The 17,198-nt window shown below is 50.1% G+C and overlaps 1 protein-coding gene across 11 annotated transcripts in view; it reads left to right on the top strand.

Moving 5' to 3' along the window:
* The window catches only part of PHLDB1 (pleckstrin homology like domain family B member 1), a 190,443-nt gene that overhangs the window by 86,241 nt on the left and 87,004 nt on the right, over positions 1-17,198 (top strand). The window lies entirely within an intron of this gene.

Here is a 17,198-nt window from a genome sequence, read left to right on the forward strand (position 1 = left end):
TATCCTCTGGATGCAGCTGCATATCCACATACTGTGTGTTTGCCACGTTCTGACTAGCAGGGAGTTTCAATGTAAATGAACCGATCTGCATTGGCAAGCACAGCCCTGATGCTGCTGGCGACATTGCACTTGGCACACCGGATCACAGAGCCAAGGCCTGCTAAGAAAAAGTGTATAATAAAACCTGTACTGAAAACAGTGGTTGTCACTGCAAAGTAAATACACCCATGCAAATTGTTGACTTTTTCAACATATTTGAAGGGCAAACACCAGCTAGGAAATTATATATTATATCGGCGCAGAAAACTATCTGGAGTGGTGTGCGCCACAGTAACCAAGCCGATATACCTATTTAAAGTCTATCTGCGTGAGACCCATGCCAGATTTCAGAGTGAAATAGAAACGAATACAGCTCTGCGCCTATTTAACATATAAAAAACTGCTGGAGATTCCCACCAGGTGTGACCTGTCATAAGAGCTGTCAGCAAACAGCTTACATCCCTCTCTCTACCCGTGCAGTGACTACACTACACAAGCAGAGCCTGCTGGGTTAACAACACTCCTCCTCCCTCCCACTCTATGCTTAGTGAGGGGGGGAGAGACAGGCAGAGGAATCAGAGCTTCTCCTATTTTTTCACAGCAGAACAGAGAACTGATTTCCAACACTGTGACCCCTGACATAATAATGGCCAAGTGGACCATACAAGCATTTTGAAAGAAACAGACTGGCCCAAAAATGCTTTAGATTATATTTTCTTTCACAATCTCTCTAAGGAGTCCAGTCTTATAAACATTGGTTATCTGCACCTTTATCTGCAGGGACTATTTGAATAAAGATCTAGGAATTACCAAAGAGGGACCCATTTTGTCACATGACTGGCCCGTTCACACAACAACGCACATAGGTTACACAAGTCAATGTAGCTCAACCAAAAGAAAGAAAAATAATAATAGATCAAATGTAAAAAAACAAAACAACATTTTTATGTTACATAAAAAATTGTAACTACCACTATTTTATTCTCCAGTAAGTCTGCTTTCAGGAAATATATAATATTTGGGGGGTTTAAAGTAGAACTATGGGCAAAAACTTTTTTATTTTATTTTGGATAGAGTAAGGGAGAGATATAACCCGTCATATTTTTTTTTTTTTTGCCATCTATGTCCCTTTGTGGAGATTTCCCTTCACTTCCTGTTTTGCTATGCAACAGGAAGTGAAGGGAAATCTCCACAATGTCACATAGCAAAACAGGAAGTGAGAGGAAATCCCTGCAAATTAAGAGAATTCCTTTGGGACCCCCAGGTCACCAGAATTAGTGTACCCATTGGAAGATTTCACCTATATTACTTTTCTAGGGACAACCCAGCATTTGGGATTTTCTTTTACTTCCAATGATAATGGTAAACAGGACAAATTGAGAGAGTAAATCTAACAGAGGTACAGTGAACCGTAAAAACTGACAAGCCTTCCAATCCCTCCCCACTCTATCCAAAACTAAAAAAAATGTTTTGCCTTTAGTTGTACTTTAAAGTGGAAGTAAACCCTCCTATAGTTTTCAAGTAAGGAAGCTGCCATCTTGGCCGTTGTTTGATCTTCAACTGCTATGATGCTGCATATGTGATCAGTTATGATACCAGCCATTGGATGGTTTGACAGTTTGGTTGAGAACACTACCAATGGGAGTGTTACATTTCCGGCACGTGCCGGAAATGTAACTGTTTTTTCAAACTGTTAAATTAATGGGTTTACTTCCTCTTTAAGTAATCTTCAGGTCTAAAAATTATTTTTTAAACGTGCAAAAAAAAAAAAAAAAGCCCCCTCAAAAATGTCTCATGCAGCAAAAGGGTTAAAGAGTGCATTGAGGTCAGCTTTGTAAATTGGAGTCATCCTGTAAGGACGCTACTCCACTACATAGCTTGGTGTAATCTGAAAACACTGAAATATTATGTTTTTATCCTAAACTCTATATAATTTATAAATACTTCAAAAAGTAAGATTCCCAACACTGAACCTTGGGGTATACCACTGATTTAAGGACAAAGCCTATTTCTGACACCTGCTGCTTACAAGTTAAAATCAGTATTTTTTGCTAGAAAACTACCTAGAACCCCCAAACATTTTATATATTTATATACACATATTTTAGCAAAGACTATGGGGAATAAAATGGCGGTCGTTGCAATATTTTATGTCATACGGTATTTGCACATCGGTCTTTCAAGCGCAATTTTTTGGGAAAAAATACACTTCACTGAAAAAAAAAACAGTAAAGTTAGCCTAATTTTTTGTATAATGTGAAAGATGATGTCATGCCAAGTAAATAGATGCCTAACATGTTACGGTTTAAAATTGCGTACACTTGTGGAATGGCGACAAACTACAGTACTTAAAAAATCTCCAAAATTTTTTTCTTTTGCTTGAATTATTGTTCTCGCTGTAACGATCGTGGCGATACCTTACGTGTGATTTGGACACTGTTTACATTTGCGAGCGCGACTTACGTATTTGTTTTTCTTTGGTGTGTAAGCACGCCAGAGGGGCGCTTTAAAATTGTTATTGTTTTTTTCTATTTATTCACTATCCGTTTAAAAAAAAACAAAAATCTGATCACTTTTATTGCTGTCACATCCCTTGTGACAGTAATAGGCAGTGACAGGTACTCTTTATGGAGGGATCGGGGATCTAAAAGACCCCAAATCCCTCCTTTGCACTTAAAAGTATTTAAAACGCAAAAAACTGCGTTTTTGAATATTGTAATTTTTTCCTAAATCTGCGCCATTGGCAGCTGAGTAAGTCGAAAGTGACATCACATCTGGGTTACTACATCGGAGACCCAGTCAAAGCCAAATCCGGCTTTGTTCGGGGCTCAGACGAGCCGGTGGACGTGCCGGCTGCTCGCTCGGGTCTCCCGGGGGGAAGGGAGACCCAGGCAGAGCAGCGGAAGGGGGGGGCATCCCCTCCCCCTCCTTATGATAACGGGTAAGCAGCTGCTGAGCTGCATCGGTTGTTAGAAAGTCGACCGTCGGCTCTAAAAAAAGGTACCAGGGTGATGCCTCTAGCTGCAGGCATCACCCTGGTACAACACTTTGTTCAATTCAAAGTATAGGTAGGTTGGTTTGCGAGAAGTGGTTAAAGTGCTTGTAAACCCTCACATATACCCAGAGAAGTGACTGGGCTCAGGTGATACACAGCGATGAAACAAATCCTCCTGCAGAAGTTGTATCTGTTTATCTGCAGTATCCTCTTTTCTACGTTAATTAAAAATGATGAATTTTTAAGGCTTGCCGGAGTTGCCAGAAAAAGGGGGCAGAGAACTGAAGTTACACTCTGCAGAGCTCAGTGAGGAGAGCTCTGAGAGCTGATTGGAGGGAAGGGACACACCCTCCTTTACACAGCACACAGGAACAGAACTGAGGCTGTCAATCAGCTGGAGCTCCCTCCCTTGTCACCATTTTTCTCTTTGTATCAGGAAAACGAGAAGTGACTCATGTTGATAGCAGAAGAACAAAGAGAAATGACACTCAGACTCCATTCACACCTTGGCGTTTTGAATCATGAGCAGATTTGCTGCCATTCTGACCGCGATTGCAAAGCGCCGATGTGTGAATAACAAATCACGGGATGCACATTTGAGATGCCATGCATTTGACTGACACCTAAAATCACAGTGCGGGTCTGCTACTTTTGGGCGACATGCTTTAACCGAGATTGCAGCACAAGTTATTGCGTGGCAGACCAGAACCACGATTTTAGGTGTCATTGAAATAAATGCCATCTAAAATGTGCGTTCCGTGATTTGTCATTTACATATCGGTGCTTTGAAATCGCGGGCAGAATTGCAGCAAATCTGCCTGTGATTCCACTCCGGCGGAGTGAATGCAGTCTAAGTGCTCCTTAAAGCGGAGTTCCGGGCACAAAATCGACCTAATCGATTTTGTGCCCATCCGCTTGCTTTGCTTCACCTGAAAAGGAATTGGATAGTTAGGATTATTTTTTTTTTTTTTACTTACCTTGTAATTGTAGAAAGAAATACTCACCTTTCGTCACTTCCTCCCTCTGTGGCCTCGGCCCGCGCCGTCTCTTCCGGTTTGCAATGTGGTTTGCAATTCCGGAAGTGACGAGAGGGGCCGGTGAAGGCGCATTCTGGGAGAAGAAGATGCGGAAGAGGACGCAGAAGTGGATCGCGCTGGCTTCAGCTGCCCACAACAGAGATGGCAACGCTGTGGAAGAAATTTTATAAGTGAGTATTTCTTCTTGCAGGTAAGTGCGACCCGGGACAGATCAGAGGCTAGCCATTGTGGAATGTACTAGCCCTGACTGTCCCGGGGGTATGTTCATTGAAAAAATGTTTTTGTGCCCGGAATTCCGCTTTAACTGAGACAAGTACGCACAATAGAGGGATATGATTTGTTCATATTTCATGTCTGAGGTTTATAATTAATTTAACCTCTACTCTCTGAATACAGTCTCAGTCAGCTTTCAATCCATTTAAAAACGGAATTATCTAAGCCTCTAGACTTTATTTTACACCAGGCACTGAATCGCAGACCGCAGTCTGGATCTGGACTGAGCCACTGTTCTATCTGGACCTGTGGTCTCACTATATAGAAGCTGCTGCTTTCCTTCAGTCTCCACCGCTGTCATTCTCAAGGCAGAGCAAAGGGCAGGAGGCAAAATAGTAATGAACTGAGTCCGGGAGGCACAGCAGCACTGGATGGAGGGCAGGAGCTATACAAGTTAACTTTCCAGCTTAACCAGCAGGTGATTGGTTGCTGGGATGCGAGGCGGTCATAGTAACCAATCGCTTGCTGATTAATATTGAAAGTTAACCGTCAGCAGCTCCTGCCCTCTATCAATTGCTGTGCCTCCCGCACTCAGTTCAAAACTGACTTGTCCTGCACAAAACACACAAAACGCTATAGGGGGGGGGAGGAGGTAATGTGAGAGGGGGCAATTCTGTGGGGGTAGATGTCAAGAGGGCAAAGCACACTACTGAGGGGGGGGGGGGTGGGGTGTGATGTGAAAGGGGACATTTCTGTGGGAGGGGGGGGTGACATAAAGGAGGGTCATTTTTGTGTGTGGAGGTGATGTAAAGGGGCAGTGCTGTGGGGGGGGGGGGTTGATGTAAAGGGGGGCAATGGTTTAGGGGAGTGATGTGAAGGGGGTAGAGTGCACTACTGTGGGGGAGGGGGGTTGCGATGTAAAGGGGGCAGTGCTGTGGGGGGGGGGGTAGTATGATGAGAGCAGAGCATACTACTGTGTGTGGGGGGGGGGGGGAGATTTGTGATGTGAGGAGGGGCAGTGCTGTAGGAGGGTGGTGTAAATGAGAAGCAGTGCAGTAGGGGGTTTATGTAAAGGGGGCAGTGCTGTGTGAGGGCGATGTGAGGGGGTGGAAGAGGCCAGAGCACACTACTATAGGGGGGTCTGTGATGTAAGGGGGTGATGTAAAGGGGGGGGGTATAATTTGAAAGGGGGTTGAGGACATTGCTGTAAATAAAGGGGGTGTGTGATGTGAAGGGAATTCAGTACACTACTGTTAAGGGGATGGGGGTGATGTGAAGGGGGTTCAGTACACTACTGTGCAGGGGGTGGAGATGATGGGAAGGGGGTTCAGTACACTACTGTGCAGGGGTGGGGGTGACCTGAAGGGGGTTTAGTACACTACTGTGAAGGGGGTTCAGTACACTACTGTGAAGGGGTGGGGGTGACTCGACAGGGGTTCAGTACACTAATATGAAGGGGTGGAGGTGATGTGGAGGAGGTTCAGTTCACTACTGTGAAGAGGATGGGGATGATGTGAAGGGGGTTCAGTACACTACTATGAAGGGGATAGTAGTGATGTGAAGGGGTTTCAGTACACTACTGTGAAGGGGATGGTGGTGATGTGAAGGGGGTTCAGTACACTACTGTGAAGGGGATGGGGGTGACGTAATGGGTACACTACTGTGATGGGGTGAGGGTGACACGATGGGGGTTCAGTACACTACTGCGAAGGGGATGGGTGTGATGTGAAGGGGGTTCAGTACACTCCTGTTAAGAGGATGGGGGTGATGTGAAGGGGCGGGGGTGACATGACAGGGGTTCAGTACACTACTGTGAAGGGGATGATGTGAAAGGGGTTCAGTACACTACTGTGAAGGGGATGGGGGTGATGTGAAGGGGGTTCAGTACACTACTGTGAAGAGGATGGGGTGACGTGAAGGTGGTTCAGTACACTACTGTGAAGGGGTGGGGGTGACATGACAGGGGATCAGTACACTACTGTGAAGGGGTGGGGGTGACATGACAGGGGATCAGTACACTACTGTGAAGGGGATGGGGGTGATGTGAAGGGGGTTCAGTACACTCCTGTAAATGGGGTTCAGTACAATACTGTGCAGGGGGTAGGGTGATGTGAAGGGGGTTCAGTATACTCCTGTGAAGAGGATGGGGGTGATGTGAAGGGGGTTCAGTACACTCCTGTGAAGGGGGGTTCAGTACAATACTGTGCAGGGGTTGGGGGTGATGTGAAAGGAGTTCAGTACACTCCTGTGAAGAGGGTTCAGTACACTCCTGTGAAGGGGGGGGGGGTTATGTGAAGGGGCTTCAGTAAACTCCTGTAAATGGGGTTCAGTACAATACTGTGCAGGGGGTGAGGGTGATGTGAAGGGGGTTCAGTATACTCCTGTGAAGAGGATGGGGGTGATGTGAAGGGGGTTCAGTACACTCCTGTGAAGGGGTGATGTGAAGGGAGTTCAGTACACTTCTGTGAAGGGGTGGGGGTGATGTGAAGGGGGTTCAGTACACTCCTGTGAAGGGGGGTTCAGTACAATACTGTGCAGGGGTTGGGGGTGATGTGAAAGGGGTTCAGTACACTCCTGTGAAGGGGGGTTCAGTACACTCCTGTGAAGGGGTGGGGGTGACATGACAGGGGATCAGTACACTACTGTGAAGGGGTGGGGGTGATGTGAAGGGGGTTCAATACACTCCTGTGAAGGGGGGTTCAGTACAATACTGTGCAGGGGTTGGGGGTGATGTGAAAGGGGTTCAGTACACTCCTGTGAAGGGGGGTTCACTACACTCCTGTGAAGGGGTGGGGGTGACATGACAGGGGATCAGTACACTACTGTGAAGGGGTGGGGGTGACATGACAGGGGATCAGTACACTACTGTGAAGGGGATGGGGGTGATGTGAAGGGGGTTCAGTACACTCCTGTAAATGGGGTTCAGTACAATACTGTGCAGGGGGTGGGGTGATGTGAAGGGGGTTCAGTACACTACTGTGAAGAGGATGGGGTGACGTGAAGGTGGTTCAGTACACTACTGTGAAGGGGTGGGGGTGACATGACAGGGGATCAGTACACTACTGTGAAGGGGTGGGGGTGACATGACAGGGGATCAGTACACTACTGTGAAGGGGATGGGGGTGATGTGAAGGGGGTTCAGTACACTCCTGTAAATGGGGTTCAGTACAATACTGTGCAGGGGGTAGGGTGATGTGAAGGGGGTTCAGTATACTCCTGTGAAGAGGATGGGGGTGATGTGAAGGGGGTTCAGTACACTCCTGTGAAGGGGTGGGGGTGATGTGAAGGGGGTTCAGTACACTCCTGTGAAGGGGGGTTCAGTACAATACTGTGCAGGGGTTGGGGGTGATGTGAAAGGAGTTCAGTACACTCCTGTGAAGAGGGTTCAGTACACTCCTGTGAAGGGGTGGGGGTGATGTGAAGGGGCTTCAGTAAAGTCCTGTAAATGGGGTTCAGTACAATACTGTGCAGGGGGTGAGGGTGATGTGAAGGGGGTTCAGTATACTCCTGTGAAGAGGATGGGGGTGATGTGAAGGGGGTTCAGTACACTCCTGTGAAGGGGTGATGTGAAGGGAGTTCAGTACACTTCTGTGAAGGGGTGGGGGTGATGTGAAGGGGGTTCAGTACACTCCTGTGAAGGGGGGTTCAGTACAATACTGTGCAGGGGTTGGGGGTGATGTGAAAGGGGTTCAGTACACTCCTGTGAAGGGGGGTTCAGTACACTCCTGTGAAGGGGTGGGGGTGACATGACAGGGGATCAGTACACTACTGTGAAGGGGTGGGGGTGATGTGAAGGGGGTTCAATACACTCCTGTGAAGGGGGGTTCAGTACAATACTGTGCAGGGGTTGGGGGTGATGTGAAAGGGGTTCAGTACACTCCTGTGAAGGGGGGTTCACTACACTCCTGTGAAGGGGTGGGGGTGACATGACAGGGGATCAGTACACTACTGTGAAGGGGTGGGGGTGACATGACAGGGGATCAGTACACTACTGTGAAGGGGATGGGGGTGATGTGAAGGGGGTTCAGTACACTCCTGTAAATGGGGTTCAGTACAATACTGTGCAGGGGGTGGGGTGATGTGAAGGGGGTTCAGTACACTACTGTGAAGAGGATGGGGTGACGTGAAGGTGGTTCAGTACACTACTGTGAAGGGGTGGGGGTGACATGACAGGGGATCAGTACACTACTGTGAAGGGGTGGGGGTGACATGACAGGGGATCAGTACACTACTGTGAAGGGGATGGGGGTGATGTGAAGGGGGTTCAGTACACTCCTGTAAATGGGGTTCAGTACAATACTGTGCAGGGGGTAGGGTGATGTGAAGGGGGTTCAGTATACTCCTGTGAAGAGGATGGGGGTGATGTGAAGGGGGTTCAGTACACTCCTGTGAAGGGGTGGGGGTGATGTGAAGGGGGTTCAGTACACTCCTGTGAAGGGGGGTTCAGTACAATACTGTGCAGGGGTTGGGGGTGATGTGAAAGGAGTTCAGTACACTCCTGTGAAGAGGGTTCAGTACACTCCTGTGAAGGGGTGGGGGTGATGTGAAGGGGCTTCAGTAAAGTCCTGTAAATGGGGTTCAGTACAATACTGTGCAGGGGGTGAGGGTGATGTGAAGGGGGTTCAGTATACTCCTGTGAAGAGGATGGGGGTGATGTGAAGGGGGTTCAGTACACTCCTGTGAAGGGGTGATGTGAAGGGAGTTCAGTACACTCCTGTGAAGGGGTGGGGGTGATGTGAAGGGGGTTCAGTACACTCCTGTGAAGGGGGGTTCAGTACAATACTGTGCAGGGGTTGGGGGTGATGTGAAAGGGGTTCAGTACACTCCTGTGAAGGGGGGTTCAGTACACTCCTGTGAAGGGGTGGGGGTGACATGACAGGGGATCAGTACACTACTGTGAAGGGGTGGGGGTGATGTGAAGGGGGTTCAATACACTCCTGTGAAGGGGGGTTCAGTACAATACTGTGCAGGGGTTGGGGGTGATGTGAAAGGGGTTCAGTACACTCCTGTGAAGGGGGGTTCACTACACTCCTGTGAAGGGGTGGGGGTGACATGACAGGGGATCAGTACACTACTGTGAAGGGGTGGGGGTGACATGACAGGGGATCAGTACACTACTGTGAAGGGGATGGGGGTGATGTGAAGGGGGTTCAGTACACTCCTGTAAATGGGGTTCAGTACAATACTGTGCAGGGGGTGGGGTGATGTGAAGGGGGTTCAGTATACTCCTGTGAAGAGGATGGGGGTGATGTGAAGGGGGTTCAGTACACTCCTGTGAAGGGGTGGGGGTGATGTGAAGGGGGTTCAGTACACTGCTGTGAAGGGGGGTTCAGTAGAATACTGTGCAGCGGTTGGGGGTGATGTGAAAGGGGTTCAGTACACTCCTGTGAAGGGGGGTTCAGTACACTCCTGTGAAGGGGTGGGGGTGACATGACAGGGGATCAGTACACTACTGTGAAGGGGTGGGGGTGATGTGAAGGGGGTTCAGTACAGTCCTGTGAAGGGGGGTTCAGTACAATACTGTGCAGGGGTTGGGGGTGATGTGAAAGGGGTTCAGTACACTCCTGTGAAGGGGGGTTCAGTACACTCCTGTGAAGGGGTGGGGGTGACATGACAGGGGATCAGTACACTACTGTGAAGGGGTGGGGGTGAAATGACAGGGGATCAGTACACTACTGTGAAGGGGATGGGGGTGATGTGAAGGGGGTTCAGTACACTCCTGTAAATGGGGTTCAGTACAATACTGTGCAGGGGGTGGGGTGATGTGAAGGGGGTTCAGTATACTCATGTGAAGAGGATGGGGGTGATGTGAAGGGGATTCAGTACACTCCTGTGAAGGGGTGGGGGTGATGTGAAGGGGGTTCAGTACACTCCTGTGAAGGGGGGTTCAGTACAATACTGTGCAGGGATTGGGGGTGATGTGAAAGGAGTTCAGTACACTCTTGTGAAGAGGGTTCAGTACACTCCTGTGAAGGGGTGGGGGTGACATGACAGGGGATCAGTACACTACTGTGAAGGGGTGGGGGTGATGTGAAGGGGGTTCAGTACACTCCTGTAAATGGGGTTCAGTACAATACTGTGCAGGGGGTGGGGTGATGTGAAGGGGGTTCAGTATACTCCTGTGAAGAGGATGGGGGTGATGTGAAGGGGGTTCCGTACACTCCTGTGAAGGGGTGGGGGGTGATGTGAAGGGGGTTCAGTACACTCCTGTGAAGGGGGGTTCAGTACAATACTGTGCAGGGGTTGGGGGTGATGTGAAAGGAGTTCAGTACACTCCTGTGAAGAGCGTTCAGTACACTCCTGTGAAGGGGTGGGGGTGATGTGAAGGGGGTTCAGTAAACTCCTGTAAATGGTGTTCAGTACAATACTGTGCAGGGGGTGAGGGTGATGTGAAGGGGGTTCAGTATACTCCTGTGAAGAGGATGGGGGTGATGTGAAGGGGGTTCAGTACACTCCTGTGAAGGGGTGATGTGAAGGGAGTTCAGTACACTCCTGTGAAGGGATGGGGGTGATGTGAAGGGGGTTCAGTACACTCCTGTGAAGGGGGGTTCAGTACAATACTGTGCAGGGGTTGGGGGTGATGTGAAAGGGGTTCAGTACACTCCTGTGATGGGGTGGGGGTGATGTGAAGGGGTTATGAGAACAATACCCTGAAGGGAAAAATGTGATGTGATCTGAGGGACTGCGACATGCTGTGGACTGAGGACACTGATCTAAGAACAGGATTGTAATATACAGTTGTGTTCAAAATTATTCAACCCCCAATGCTGTAGAGGGTTTTAGGGAATTTATTGTACATTTGTAATTGTATTCAGAATGAAATCCTACAAGGACTTCTTAAAGAACCATATGCAACTAAAATGACATCAATTGGTTTTGTAATACAGTAGTAAATGTTTCTTTTGTGAATTCTTCATTGACACAATTATTCAACCCCTTAAAGACTACCACTCTGAAAAACAGAGGTTCATTGAAGTGTTTTCAATCAGGTATTGAAAACACCTGTGGATGTCAGGGAGCAGCAATAAAGCCTAATAAGCACCAATTAGACAGCTTTAAAATGACTGTGATACTCAGCTCCTTCTAGACATTTACTGGTGTGGTTACAAACATGGTGAAGTCAAGAGAATGGTCCAGGAAGACAAGAGAAGAGGTGATTACTCTTCACAGGAAGGGCAATGGCTATAAGAAGATTGCAAAGATGTTAAACATACCAAGAGACACGATAGGAAGCATCATTCGCAAATTCAAGGCAAAGGGCACTGTTGTAACGCTACCTGGTCGTGGCAGAAAGAAGATGCTAACTTCGACTGCTGTGCGCTACCTGAAGCGTAGAGTGGAGAAAAGTCCCCGTGTGACTGCTGAGGAACTGAGAAAAGATTTGTCAGATGTGGGTACTGAAGTTTCTGCTCAGACAATACGGCGCACACTGCGTAATGAAGGCCTCCATGCCGGAACTCCCAGAGGCACCCCCTTGCTGTCTCCAAAGAATAAGAAGAGTCGACTGCAGTATGCCAAAAGTCATGTGGACAAACCACAGAAGTTTTGGGATAGTGTTTTGTGGACTGATGAAACAAAATTAGAACTGTTTGGGCCCATGGATCAACGCTATGTTTAGAGGAGGAAGAACAAGGCCTATGAAGAAAAGAACACCTTGCCTACTGTGAAGCATGGCGGGGGGTCAATCATGCTTTGGGGCTGTTTGGCTCCTGCAGGTACAGGGAAGCTTCAGCGTGTGCAAGGTACCATGAATTCTCTTCAGTACCAGGAGATATTGGATGAAAATGTGATGCAGTCCATCACAAACCTGAGGCTTGGGAGACGTTGGACCTTTCAACAGGACAATGATCCCAAGCATACCTCCAAGTCCACTAGAGCATGGTTGCAGATTAAAGGCTGGAACATTTTGGAGTGGCCATCACAGTCACCAGACTTAAATCCGATTGAGAACCTCTGGTGGGACTTAAAGAAAGCAGTTGCAGTGCGCAAGCCTAAGAATGTTACTGAACTGGAGGCTTTTGCCCATGACGAATGGGCGAAGATACCCGTAGATCGCTGCAAGACACTTGTGTCAAGCTATGCTTCACGTTTAAAAGCTGTTATAACTGTAAAAGGATGTTGTACTAAGAACTAAGATTGAATGTCACTTGGGGGTTCAGAGGCGTAACTAGAACCTTCAGGGCCCCAGTGCAAGAAACCATTAAGCGCCCCCCCCCCCCCCCCGGACCCCTGGCTGGGGCCCCTTCCCTTCAAGCCTGGGGCTCTTCCCACTGATCCTGGGGCCCTTTACTCTTGTTTTAGGACCCTTTCATAAGTTCTGCAGTGGGCCCCCTTCCTGCCATCTTGGGGCCTCCCCACGGTGGTGGAATGCCAGGGCCTGGTCGCAACTGTGACCTTTGCGATCCTAGCAGTTCACTCACTGGTGTCAGTAGTTTTTATTTTTGGTATTTTAATTGTACTATTTTTTATCATTTTATTTTATTTTTTTATAATGTCACTGACTATGACTCTGTCCATTCAGAAAAGGAAGGAGCTGGTAAATAACATATTTACAGACCCCTTCCTGGTTTTCTATGGTGACACATCCCCTGCAGCAGCCGGCAGGAGAGGGAAGAGAGCACAGTGGGGGGGGGGGGTCCAGGGGAGCACAGAGGGGCCCAGAAACAGCAGAACACAAGTAAACTGGATAGGAAGAGTGGTGGTGGCAGCATACAGAGGAACCAATCTCCTCCATTTTCCTCCTGCAGCTACAGGAGGAAAAAGGAGGGCAGTGATTTCTCTACATGCTGCCCCTGGTCCCCCTCCTATCCAGATGTACAGGGGAGCTGCACTGGCCCCCTGGAGCATGGGGCCCGGTTGCAATTGCAACCCCTGCAATTACGCCCCTGTGGGGGTTGAATAAAACTGATAATGATGTGAGCACAGAAAAGACATTTGTGGCTATTTCATTATAAATGTTATGTTATATTTGTCTGACCTACACGTGCCTCTTTGATTTAATTGTAAGCAGGATGACTGAATGATCAAAATCAATGTCAAACTGGCCAAAACAATCAATTTCAGTGGGGGTTGAATAATTTTGAACACAACTGTAGAAGGAGAGGACTGTGATGTGAAGGATCTGAGTCATTGCACAAAAATTTGATTTGGACCTCTGCTGGAAGAACATTTTAGTGATCTGATCTGCATAAATTTTAATTCAGTACCTCAGGTTTACACATTAGCCATGTGTGGGGAACTGTGTCAAACGCTTTTGCAAATTCCAAGTATACTACGTCCACAGCCACTCCTTTGTCTACGTTTTTGCTTACCTCCTCCTAAAAAGAAGTCTGATTTATTTGACAACTTCAGTCTTACAATGCTGACTATTGCTTAAAATATTTTATTGGCACTCAGTGTGTGTAGCATGGCGCATGTGCTTCACAATGTACATAAAATATTAAATGGTGCTACAGACGTGAAGCAGTTATTTTGGTAGAAGGAACTTTGCAAGTCTCTATTGACCAAAACTCTACTTTCTAGCAGTTTCTTATTTTTAAAGTGTACTTCAGTTTAAAGCCCATATTTCTAGATGCTTTCTTTCTTTCCAGGACTGAGTACAAGGCCTAAAATGTCCATGACTGTACCAGTGCTGAGCCCCATCAGAAATGCAGGCACTGAATAGAATTGATTGTCACAAAAGGGAGAAAAACAAGGACTAGGCCTGTGGGGTAGGCTCACCCAAAGCTATATAGAAATAGAAGGACAAAACACCCTCTGGAACTCTCTACCTCATCTGTCTGGCTATCTCCTACTCTCAGGTGATCCCAGAAAACTCATCTCTTCAGGGAACCCTATCATGACTCCAACTAACTGAACTCTTATCTCTTCCATCAGCGCAGGCAGAGAAGGGGGAGGGGCATCAGAAGGCAGAAAAGGGTGAAAGGGGCAGGCAGAGAAAAGGGGGGGGTGCAGCAAGCAGGTAAGGGTGGGGTAGATGGCAGCAGAGGACAGGAAAACCTAGGCGACAGCAGCAGGCAGGGAAGGGTGAACTAGGGTGACTTCAGCAGGCAGGGAAGGGTGAACTAGGGTGGCTTCAGATGGCAGGAAAGGGTGAACTAGGGTGGCTTCAGCAGGCAGGGAAGGGTGGGGTAGATGGCAGCAGAGGACAGGAAAGCCTAGGCGATAGCAGCAGGCAGGGAAGGGTGAACTAGGGTGGCTTCAGCAGGCAGGGAAGGGTGAACTAGGGTGGTTTCAGCAGGCAGGGAAGGGTGAACTAGGGTGGTTTCAGCAGGCAGGGAAGGGTGAACTAGGGTGGCTTCAGCAGGCAGGGAAGGGTGAACTAAGGTGGCTTCAGCAGGCAGGGAAGGGTGAACTAGGGTGGCTTCAGCAGGCAGGGAAGGGTGAACTAGGGTGGCTTCAGCAGGCAGGGAAGGGTGAACTAGGGTGGCTTCAGCAGGCAGAGAAGGGTGAACTAGGGTGGTTTCAGCAGGCAGGGAAGGGTGAACTAGGGTGGCTTCAGCAGGCAGGGAAGGGTGAACTAAGGTGGCTTCAGCAGGCAGGGAAGGGTGAACTAGGGTGGCTTCAGCAGGCAGGGAAGGGTGAACTAGGGTGGCTTCAGCAGGCAGGGAAGGGTGAACTAGGGTGGCTTCAGCAGGCAGGGAAGGGTGAACTAGGGTGGCTTCAGCTGGCAGGGAAGGATGAACTAGGGTGGCTTCAGCAGGCAGGGAAGGGTGAACTAGGGTGGCTTCAGCTGGCAGGGAAGGATGAACTAGGGTGGCTTCAGCAGGCAGGGAAGGGTGAACTAGGGTGGCTTCAGCAGGCAGGGAAGGGTGAACTAGGGTGGCTTCAGCTGGCAGGGAAGGATGAACTAGGGTGGCTTCAGCAGGCAGGGAAGGGTGAACTAGGGTGACTTCAGCAGGCAGGGAAGGGTGAGCTAGGGAGGCTTCAGCAGGCAGGGAAGGGTGAGCTAGGGTGGCTTCAGCAGGCAGGGAAGGGTGAGCTAGGGTGGCTTCAGCAGGCAGGGAAGGGTGAACTAGGGTGGCTTCAGCAGGCAGGGAAGGGTGAACTAGGGTGGCTTCAGCAGGCAGGGAAGGGTGAACTAGGGTGGCTTCAGCAGGCAGGGAAGGGTGAACTAGGGTGGCTTCAGCAGGCAGGGAAGGGTGAACTAGGGTGACTTCAGGAGGCAGGGAAGGGTGAACTAGGGTGACTTCAGCAGGCAGGGAAGGGTGAGCTAGGAAGGCTTCAGCAGGCAGGGAAGTGTGAACTAGGGAGGCTTCAGCAGGCAGGGAAGGGTGAACTAGGGAGGCTTCAGCAGGCAGGGAAGGGTGAACTAGGGAGGCTTCAGCCGGCAGGGAAGGGTGAACTAGGGTGGCTTCAGCAGGCAGGGAAGGGTGAGCTAGGGTGGCTTCAGCCGGCAGGGAAGGGTGAACTAAGGTGGCTTCAGCAGGCAGGGAAGGGTGAACTAGGGTGGCTTCAGCAGGCAGGGAAGGGTGAACTAGGGTGGCTTCAGCAGGCAGGGAAGGGTGAGCTAGGGTGGCTTCAGCAGGCAGGGAAGGGTGAACTAGGGAGGCTTCAGCAGGCAGGGAAGGGTGAGCTAGGGTGGCTTCAGCAGGCAGGGAAGGGTGAGCTAGGGTGACTTCAGCAGGCAGAGAAGGGTGAACTAAGGTGGCTTCAGCAGGCAGGGAAGGGTGAACTAGGGTGGCTTCAGCAGGCAGGGAAGGGTGAACTAGGGTGACTTCAGCAGGCAGGGAAGGGTGAACTAGGGAGGCTTCAGCAGGCAGGGAAGGGTGAGCTAGGGTGGCTTCAGCAGGCAGGGAAGGGTGAACTAGGGAGGCTTCAGAAGGCAGGGAAGGGTGAGCTAGGGAGGCTTCAGCAGGCAGAGAAGGGTGAACTAGGGAGGCTTCAGCAGGCAGGGAAGGGTGAACTAGGGTGGCTTCAGCAGGCAGGGAAGGGTGAGCTAGGGTGGCTTCAGCCGGCAGGGAAGGGTGAACTAGGGAGGCTTCAGCAGGCAGGGAAGGGTGAGCTAGGGTGGCTTCAGCAGGCAGGGAAGGGTGAACTAGGGTGACTTCAGCAGGCAGGGAAGGGTGAACTAAGGTGGCTTCAGCAGGCAGGGAAGGGTGAGCTAGGGTGGCTTCAGCCGGCAGGGAAGGGTGAACTAGGGTGACTTCAGCAGGCAGGGAAGGGTGAACTAGGGTGACTTCAGCAGGCAGAGAAGGGTGAACTAGGGAGGCTTCAGCAGGCAGGGAAGGGTGAACTAGGGAGGCTTCAGCAGGCAGGGAAGGGTGAGCTAGGGTGGCTTCAGCAGGCAGGGAAGGGTGAGCTAGGGTGGCTTCAGCAGGCAGGGAAGGGTGAGGCAGAGCAGCAGCAGGCAGATAAGGATGAGCCGAAGCAGCAGGCAGAAAAGGGTGAGCTAGGGTGGCAGCAGGAGGCAGGGAAGGGGGGAAGGGGTTAGCGGCAGCAGGCATGGAAGTGTGAGCCGGAATGGGCAAGCTGGGGTGGCAGAGGCAGGCAGAGATGGGGGAGCCGGGGTGGCAGCGGCAGGCAGGGAAGGGTGAGTCGGAGGGAAGGGAAGAAGGAGGGCAGTTGCAGGCACAAAAGGGTGAGCCTAGGCAGTAGTAGCAGGCTGGGACAGTAGACAAGGAAGAGTGTGCTTCGGTGGTAAAGGCAGGAGACAGGGCAGGGTGGGTAGGCCAGGGTTGGTAGTGGACAGGGCAGGGTGAGTGGGGGGGTGGCAGGAGACAGAGCAGAGTGGGTGAGTCGGGGTTGGTAGTAAACAGGGCAAGGTGAGTGGGGGGTGGCAGGAGACAGGGCATGGTGGGTGAGTCAGGGTTGGTGGTAGACAGGGCAGGGTGAGTGGGGGGTGGCAGGAGACAGGGCAGGGTGGGTGAGTGGGGGGTGGCAGGAGACAGGGCATGGTGGGTGAGTCGGGGTTG

Source organism: Pelophylax lessonae (assembly GCF_965119305.1).
Source record: "Pelophylax lessonae genome assembly, chromosome: 12".
Classification (NCBI taxonomy): domain Eukaryota; kingdom Metazoa; phylum Chordata; class Amphibia; order Anura; family Ranidae; genus Pelophylax; species Pelophylax lessonae.